Below are 8869 nucleotides of genomic sequence, written 5' to 3' on the forward strand. Positions count from 1 at the left end.
CATTTCCTCCCTTTCCCGGAGGCCCCGTCCCTGCCCTGAGTCCTGCCATTGCCAGGACAGTTTCAGGAAACCCATTTTTGCCTCCTGGCCCCTGGATTCCTTTTCCCATCCCAGTCCCTGACCTTCTTCCAGATCATTCTCTCCCCTGGAGGTGTGGCACTCGGGGAGTAGTGGCCTAGAATTTGCACTTCATTTTTGGGCTCCTGCATAGCCCTCCCCTTTGAAGTGAGTTGCCAAGTCCTCTGATTTGCCCCTGGACCATTTCAGTAGAGGGGTGGAGGGCACGATCACATGCCCGTGGTTGGTAGAGTGAGTGAGCCCCAAAGACTCTGCACACGGGGTGTAGGAGCACGGAATATCACCTGTTTGTCTCTGGGTTGGTGGTGAGAAGTGAGTCTTCAGTGGTTCTGCGGGCCAGCAGGGCCGATGTCCCAGGGCAGTGGAAGAGAAGTTCTAGGACCCGAAGCTCTGTATCTTCAGGTCCTGGTCTGACAGGTGCTCTCATCCAGCCTGCGTTTGAAAAGTTCCGGTTTTAGAGAGGTTGGGGTATCTGTGTGTGAGAGTGGGGGAGATGGAAGGAGGATGGAGAAAGAGAGAGAGGTGGGGGAGAAAGGGAGAGCAAGAGGAAGAGAGGGAAGTAAGAGGCTCCTGAGCCATGGTGTGTGTGGTGGTCAGAGCAAAAACTAGTTGGGGATGTGTCTTGTTTCTGCCTATGCTTTGTACACCTGCCTAGCTGGCCCGGGAGCTTCGGGGTTCTTCTGTCTCTTTTCTCCCATCCTACTGTGGGACACCTGGTATCATTAGGTCTAGAACTTTTTCAAGATTTAGTTTTAATGATGTGTGTGTGTGTGTGTTGTGTTGTGTGTGTGTGTGAGTGTGTGTGTGTGTGTGTGTGTGTATATGTGGGGGGAGGTATATGTGGTTGTGTATGCTTGCATGGAAATGTGTGGGTGTTCCCACATCAGTGCAGTTTCTGTTTGAGACCAGTCCATTGGATCTCCCTGAAGCCAGACTTAGAAGTGATGTGAGCTGCCTGACATGGGTGCTGGGAAGTAAACTGATATCCTCCAGAGGAGCAGCACACTGCTCTTAACCCCCAGCCATCTCTCTAGCACTGGCATCCAGATTTTACATGAGTTCAAAGAGTGAGCTCAGATTTTCAGGCTTGAACCATCTTGCTGACCCGTGCATTTGGTGTTCAAGATGATACATCCACACATGCATGGAAGGTCTTCCACAGGTCCCTGCTCACCTTCCCACATGGCACAAATGAGTCCAAACATGATATTTGTGTGTTCCAGGTCCATCTTCCCACCTGCTCCTGGGCTCCACATTCTAGTGTGGAGAGAGACAGGATGGCTTCCAGCTTTGAGCTGGGACCAAGTGCCAGACAGGATCTGAGATGTGGGGTGGGTGAGGCAGGTGTGGCTTCTGCCAGCTTGCATTGCTGAGAGGCGGGGATTTTCACGTTTGATGTAGGGTGCTGGTGACCACAAAGCATCTGGTCCCGTGGACTCCATCCCTTGCTATGGCCGGGTGTGCCTGTGAATCTGAGAGTGGAGTGCTATTGTCCTTGGTGTGGAAAGTTCAGTCTCAGCGAGTGGCAGCAGGAGGTGACACCTGAGCCTGTGAGGGATGCCAAGCACACAAGGAGAGGTTGGTGCTGACCTTTCATTAGAGGTGGTTTTCCAGTCTTAACCCACAGGAGGGCATGGTGTGGTAGGAAGTGTAAGTCACAAAAGTCACTGTGTTAGGGCTGTCTAAAGGTTGGAGTTGCCAAAGTAGGCTCTGGATCCTACCCTGGACTGTACTCTGAAAAGTCCTGCCCTGAGGGTCTGGAGAGATGGCTCAGCAGCTAAGATCATGGCTGCTCCTGCAGAGGACCGGGGATTGATTCCTAGCACCAATATCCAGCTCATAACCATCTGTAACTCCAGTTCCAGGGCATCAGAGTCCCTCTTCTGGCCTCCCTGGGCACTAGGCACAAACATGGTCCATAGACACACATGCAGACAACCCATTCATACACAATTACAACTAAAATAAAAGTGTTTTTAGTTCTGATGTGAGCAGGGAAGGATGTGCAAGCTGTGTTCCTCAGATTAGCCAGTTTACTCCTGCCTGTGAAGCAGGAGCTCTCCTGGGACCTGGAATACTCGAAGCTAAGGAGAGCCAGGTAGTAGGAGTTCAGTGACCGTGCAAACTAGGAGGGTCAACTGCCTTGCAGAGGGGGCAGGTCTGGCAGCACCCTTTCCCACTGTCTCAGGTGCTGCAAGCCACAAAAATATACAAAGTGGGATTTCAGGGGATTATGACAAAGCTAATACCTGGAAGAAGCTAAGGGCCTTCCAGAGGTCAAGCTGAGGTTCAAGGGACCTTGGTGATATTTGGCTTTTGATTATCAGTTGTTTCCTGCTATGAGTTTCTTGTGTGCTGTTGTAGCTTTTCCATCATTGATTGGGCACCATTTCCTCTCTACTAAAGGAATATTTAGATAACCTTGTGTGCTGACAGCTATGCACAGCCAGAACCCCAGTTCAAGCCTCCCTGTAATTATCATCATTGGCAGCATCCGGCCAGGTCCATCCCCAGATAGAGGAAATCACCTTAGCAGAGATACCTCTGTACTCTCTAAAAACAGACTTAAGTGTCCAGACTACCTGTTTGAGAAGGCCTGGCGGATGTGCCAATTAAACTTAACTTCCTCCTTTCCCAAATCTTACCTCTTGTTCCAGATCTCCCTTTAACTATCACCAGAGGCATTTAGCTGTACAGGTTGCCTAGAGACCGAGCACACTTTCCTTCACCCTGCAGAAAAACAGCAGATAGGTTGGACAGATAGGAGCCACAGGAAAAAAGAGGCAGTTTTAATTTCTCGATTTACACAGCAACTTACAGAGTCTTAACATTTTCTACCAATCACGTTTAAGACTATAGTTGAGCACATAAGATCCCTCCTCTTAGATATTACCTGAATTTAGCCTTTAGTTAATTCATTCCCCTTTGGTCACTTCCCTTTGGGGTTGCAAATGATAATTAATAGTTATTGCCTCTCTATGTGATTCTTATCACCCCTCCATTTGACCCTGGAAGCCTGGCTTTGCACTGCCAAGGGATTACTGCTTGTATGTGTATATATGCCAGGACTCCCAGGGCACGAGAGGACAGAGAAGAGAAAAGAGAATGGAAGAACTAGATGGGTAAGAACTTGAGAGGAACAAACTGAGATGGGGAAGAACTAGATTGAAGAGCTAAAAGAGAGTACTAGAGGACGAGATGGAAGATGAGGAAGAGCCAGATGGGGAAGAAAAAGATGAGAGAGAACGAGATGGGAGAGGAGCTTCTTTGAGAAAGAACAAGATGGATGAGAACCTAGAAGGAGCTATCTATGAGAGCAGAATATATATAAGCTTGTAACTGACACAGAATGATAAAGTATATGGACTAAGGAGTTGTGTGTACATAGATTCATTTCTTTTCATCAAAGATTAATTATCAGCTGGCTGTAGATTCTTACTGGACCCTGGGAGGGGACTATCCAAGGGCTGGCCCCCCATATTCCCCGATACTTAGGGGTCACCGCTGGGCCTCATGGATTGACTTAGGGAGACAGTGCATATCACTTGTGATAGGACAGCCATTGATCTGAGAGCCTGAATGGACAGTGGGGACTTAAACCATCCACTCAGAGCCCCTCCCTGAGAAGATGGTCTCTGTTCCTCACCATGTGGCTCTCATCCTGAGTCACATGGCTATTTCTGGCAGGGGTAAGAGCTGAGTGACAGCTGGCAGACTCCACAGCTGGGCTTCTGGCAGCTTGCACAAGCAAGCCAGTCCTGGCTGTGGTGCATTCCAGCACCAGGCACTGTTCTTGCATGCCCCGGGCAGCTATCTCGCATGCAGCTGCATGCTGAAGCCATGGCAGGACACCAACAGCCCTGTGACAGTGACTTGCCAGCCCTGCCTCTGTCCTCTTAGCACACAGCCTCTCTCCTCTGCATTCAGACCTACTGCTGCCCAATACTGTTGTGTGGTGGGCTGACCCTGCTGCCTCTAGGGAGGAAGTGCAGATTCCCAGGCTCAGGTCTGAAAAATACATAAGCGAGGGCCCCATTGGACAGGAGGAGGTGGATGGTTCCCTTCGATCTTTTCCCCACCCTTTCTCAGCCAGAAGAGGGTGCCCCAGAGAGCACCCTGGCTCCGTCCTGCCTCCTGCTGATATCAGCTCAGGGATGGCCTTGCAGGGTGGCTGAGCTGTGTGCCTGTCCTTGATTCTCGGGCACTAGGGAACCCCTAGCAACATCCCACCAAAACTGGGAGCCAGGACTCACATGAGTTCCTTTACAAACATGACCTGGCATGTTGGTGACAGAATAGATGGCCCCTTCTCAAGTCCAAGTAAACCCAGAGCAGCCAGACACTCCCTAGTCAGGAAGCCACAGTCAGCTGTGCAGAGGCCCAGTGCTCTGCATATGGGGCTGTGAGGGGACAGCATGGTGTAAGAGTCACTGTGGTGAGTCCCTGCACAGATTCCAGTTTGTTGTCTTCAGCTCCTCGGTGACTCTTACCCTCTTTACATCCAGTTGTGCTCAATTTCTGATGGCTCTTTCCCTGTCCACATGTCCTCATCATCCACTTCCTCCAAAGGGGAAGCAAACACTCCTGTTGGCCACCTGTGGCCATGTGCCCTGGATGCTGTGGCCATCATGGGACCGTGGGAGTCATACTTGTAGTGTTCCTGTCACACTGGTCTCGTGGGGACAGCGAGAAGGGCAGCCTGGTGTCTGGGCATGAGAGAGTCCCTGTGGCCATCAGTCACATCAAGCAGCACAGCACTGGCAGCCTTGGAAGCCCTGTTTGCCGCTGTCCTCAACCACTGTCTCCTCCCTGGCTTTCCTGGGGTCACCTGACTTTGAAAGCTCCTCTGCCTTTGCCAAGAATCACTCACTTCCACCTGCAGATGAATGGCTGGTGTGACTTATGGGCTTCACCGCAATAGAAAGGTTAAACCAGGCCACGTTGAACATGCCATTTTCCAGTGCAGGAATCCCGAGCCTGCGATTGCTCAGGTGTGCTTACACTGAGTGATCAGACTGGGGAATTATGTCACAGGTGCGGTGACAGTGCATTGCCCCCCTCAGAAGTCCCCTCTGCGTCCCTTGCTGAGGAGGAAGCCAAGTATGAAAGGCTACCCTTTGTGACACAGGTGCCTGGCGTGGGAAAGACTAGTTTAGCGGCAGAAAGAGGAATTGGTTGTTGTGTGGGTCTGTCTGAAGTTGGAGTGAGGTGATCTACTCCAGGAGGCGTGAATAATTAAATGCCATTCATTCCTCTTTTTTAAGAATGTTTCATTTATTTCTGTGTTCTGTGTATGAGTGTTTTCCTGTTGTGTACTATGTACATTCCTGATGCCTGCAGAGGGCTCCAGAGCCTGTTGGATCCCTTGGAACTGAAGTCATGAGTGGTTAGGAGCTCCCATGTGATGCTGGGGTTTCACCCTTTGTCTTTTGCAAGACCAGCAAGTGCTATTAACCCCTTACCATCTCTCTAGTCCCAAATGCTATATAATTATAACATGACAATATTTCTTTTCTTTTTTTTGGGGGGGGTTTCTTTGTGTAGCCTTGGCTGTTCTGGAACTCACTGTGTAGATCATGTTGGCCTGGAACTGGCAGAGATCCACCTGCATCTGCCCCTGAGTGCTGGAATTAAAGGCATGTGTCACCCCCACCCATCTGTGATGGTATTTCTTAAGTGTATGAGCTTTAAAAATTTGCAGACTTGTATGGAGTTGGTAGTGCAGGTCCATAATCTCAGCACTTAGGAAGCTGAGGCAGGAGGATTATGATTTCATGGTCAGTCTGAGCTATAAAGTGAAATCGTGATTTATTTATTTATTTATATCTAATTATTTAAAGTTATGTGAATGTGGGTATTTGCTTGTGAATGCAAGGCCTTTGGAGACCAGGGTCGTGGTGTGGAGGTGGGGTTAATCCCCTAGGAGCCATTAGAGTTATAAGAGGTTGAGAACTGCCATACACTGATACTGGGACTGGGACTGAAATCCTCCCCAAGAGTAGTGTGTGCCCCTCACTGCTAAACCATCTCTCCAGACTCTGAGTTATTTATTCCGTATCTCACGGATCCCAGGCTGGTGTTGAACTTCCTAAGGACAACAATGAACTTTGGACCACCTGAGTGCTGAACTTTTATGGGTAGGATCCCATGCCCAGTCCACTGAATGCTGGGAATCAAATCCAGTGCTTCTCAAATGCTGGTGAGCACTCTCCAATGAAGTGCATCCCAGGCAGAAGAGCTGCTGTTAAAATCATGCAAAGTGGACTGGGCCGAAGGCTCGGTGGTAAAGTGCGGACTGTGCCTGCATGAGGAGCTGAGTTAGGATCCCAGCACCGACCGGTGTGAAAGCCACGAGTGGACAACAAACATCTGGGAGCCCTGTGTGGGGTGGAGGTAGGTGAAAACAGATGGATTCCGGGGCTTTCTGGCCAACTAGCCCAACTTAGTTAGCAAGCTATAGGTTCAGTGAGGGACGCAGTGCCGAAAAACACTGAGGAGGGTCTGGAGAGCTGGTTCATTGGTTAAGAGCAAGTACTGCTGGTGCATAGGACCCCAGTTCAGTTTCCAGCACCCACATCAGGCAGCTCATACCTGCCTGCAGCTCCAGCTCCAGGGATATTTGGCATCTGGCTTCTGCGAGCACACACACACACACACACACACACACACACACACACACACACACACACACACACAGAGAGAGAGAGTTAAGAGTAGAAAAAAATCATTAAAAGGATTCAGCGCCGGGCGGTGGTGGCGTACGCCTTTAATCCCGGCACTGGGAGGCAGAGCCAGGCGGATCTCTGTGAGTTTGAGGCCAGCCTGAGCTACCAAGTGAGTTCCAGGAAAAGCGCAAAGCTACACAGAGAAACCCTGTCTTGAAAAACCAAAAGAAAAAAAAAAAAAAAGGATTCAGCTTTTTTATTAAAACAATAATAAAGTGGAGAAGATTGATGGAAAACCCTGACATCTAATTCTAGCTTCCATAGGAGTATTCACACACAATACATACAACACACACACACACACACACACACACACACACACACACACACACACACACACACACACACTGAGAGAGAGAGAGACAGAGACAGAGACAGAGAGAGAGAGAGAGAGAGAGAGAGAGAGACACACACACACACATACTCATTCCAAAACAAGCACTCCAGGCCTGAGGGTGTACTCAGTTACTAGTGTGCTTGCCTTGCATACAAGGAGGCCCTGGATTGGTCTCCCAGAACTTTATAAACCAAGTTTAGTGATACACAGCTCTAATCTCAGCACTCAGGAAGAGAAGAATCAGAAGTTCAAAGTCATCCTCAGTTATTGGGTGGCTTCAAGGCAGCCTGTGCACATAAGGTCTGTCCTTTTAAAAAGTAACAAACAAAACCAAAGCCTTCAGGAGGTAAAGACGTGACTCAACCGTTCAGAGAACCTGGGTTCAGTTTCTGGCACCCATAGGGTAACTCAGGATTGTATGTAACTCTAGTTCCAGGGCATTCAACACCTTCTTTTGGCCTCTGAGGACACAGCACCCATGTATACACAGACATGCATGCAGACAAAACACCCATACACATATACATAAAAGTTTTTAGTGTCAAAGTCTCATCGACCTGTAACCAAATTTTACCTCCACATTCCGACTTCCTAGCAAAAACCTGTAAACAATAAATCTTAAATGAACATTGAAATGTTCTACTCACCTTTTCTGAATATGAACAGTGTGGGTTTTTTGTTTTTCTTTTCTTTTAAATATTTTATTCATTTATTATGTATGCAGTGTTCTGTTTACAGACCAGAAGAGGGAACCAGACTTAATTATAGATGGTTGTGAGCCACCATATTGCTGGGAATTGAACTCAGGACCTCTGTAAGAGCAGCCAGTGCTCTTAACCACTGAGCCATCTCTCCAGCCCTGAGTGTGTTTTTTCTAGCATGTAAATGTGCACAAATACTTGTTTTCTGAAGGAAGGTGTGGTGGTTTGAATAGCTATATCCCCATAGACTCATGTGTTTAAATGTTTGGCCCATAGGGACTGGCACTATTAGGAAGTGTGGCCTAGTTGGAGGAAGTGTGTCAGTCACTGTGGGGGCAGGCTGTGAGGTCTCATATAAGCTCAAGCTACGCCCAGTACTCAGATTCCTTCTGCTGCCCGTGGATCAAGATGGAGAACTCTCCGCTCCTTCTCCAGCACCATGTCTGTCTGCATGCTGCTGTGCTCCCTGCCATGAAGATAATGGACTGAACCTCTGAAGTGTAAGCCAACCCCAGTGAAATGTTTCTCCTTTGTAAGAGTTGCCATGGTCCTGGTGTCTCTTCCCTAACTAACATAGGAGGTTTATATTCCTGCAATGAATCCAGTAGGATTGTCCCCTCATGCCAGATCTGGTAGGATTCAGGCTGCCTCCAGTCTTTGGATGTTTTCCTTCTGTATCATTAGTGTACATTGCCTCGGGGCTTTTTTCTTTTAAACAGCCCTCACCAGCATTCTGGATCCTGGTAATTCCCATGCGATAACTTGAGCTGGGGAGTGACTCTCCCCTCCAAGTGTCTCCAACAGTTTGTACAAAGTGAACATATTTATTCCTAGGTCATATGTCAGAATTCAATGGAGAAAATTTCAATAGTTCCTAGAGGGTGTGTGTGTGTGTGTGTGTGTGTGTGTGTGTGTGTGTGTGTGTGTGTGTGTGTGATATGAATGCCGATGCCTTCTCAGAGGTCAGAATTGTTGGATCGATGGCCATGGAGCTGGAGTTACAGGCAATTGTGAGCCACCTGATGTGG

This window comes from Peromyscus leucopus, chromosome X, assembly GCF_004664715.2.
Source record: "Peromyscus leucopus breed LL Stock chromosome X, UCI_PerLeu_2.1, whole genome shotgun sequence".
Taxonomy (NCBI): domain Eukaryota; kingdom Metazoa; phylum Chordata; class Mammalia; order Rodentia; family Cricetidae; genus Peromyscus; species Peromyscus leucopus.